The following is a 752-nucleotide window of genomic DNA, read 5'->3' as shown; positions in this document are numbered from 1 at the left end:
TAAAAAGGAAAGGGAGGTACATTGAGAGTTTGAGACAGAAAATTTAAAGACTGGGAAAGTATAAGGTAGAGATGCTTAGAAGGAAGAGGCAGAGAAAGAAAGGTGGAGATACAGAGGATGAACAATTTCTGTTGTTCCAAAATATGTTTCAACTATTAATACAATGGTTACAAGCTGTGAAACAGCTGAGCTCTGAATGTGGGGATGGGGGAAATCCTCCCATCAAGTTCCTTTGAAATGGTAATTAACCAGTCCAGCTTTGTCTGAAGCTCTTCACTTTGTCTTTGTCCTTCATTCTCAGAGAACATCTCTGAATGATGCAGACACAAAAAGCACAGGAGGAGAGAAAGTATTTTTTGTGTTTCTCAGGCAGTGACCAGAGAATTCTGAATCAAGTAAAAGATGAGAATCTTATTTTGAGAAAATTCAAGAATTAAATATAAAAGGGAAAGAAAATAATATTGAAATAAGGAAATAAAGGAAACAAGAATGAAAGTCTACTGAGAAGTAGGAATGGGTTGGAGAAATGGGTTTTTAGAAGACGTCCTACCACCTCTATCCATATTAATGTCTTTCACTGCTTCCCAGGGCAAATTCTGGACTCCTCAGTGGCAGAGCAGTGTTTGAAATTCAGTTGGTACTACTTATTAAATGTGTGATCTTGGTCCACTTTCTTAAATTCCTTATGCCTCCATTTTCTCAACTTTTAAATAGGGATGCTGATGTCTACCAGTTAGGCTCGTCTCCTTAGT

This window comes from Hipposideros armiger, unplaced genomic scaffold (genome assembly GCF_001890085.2).
Source record: "Hipposideros armiger isolate ML-2016 unplaced genomic scaffold, ASM189008v1 scaffold_1312, whole genome shotgun sequence".
Taxonomy (NCBI): Eukaryota; Metazoa; Chordata; class Mammalia; order Chiroptera; family Hipposideridae; genus Hipposideros; species Hipposideros armiger.
This window is presented reverse-complemented; position numbering follows the sequence as displayed.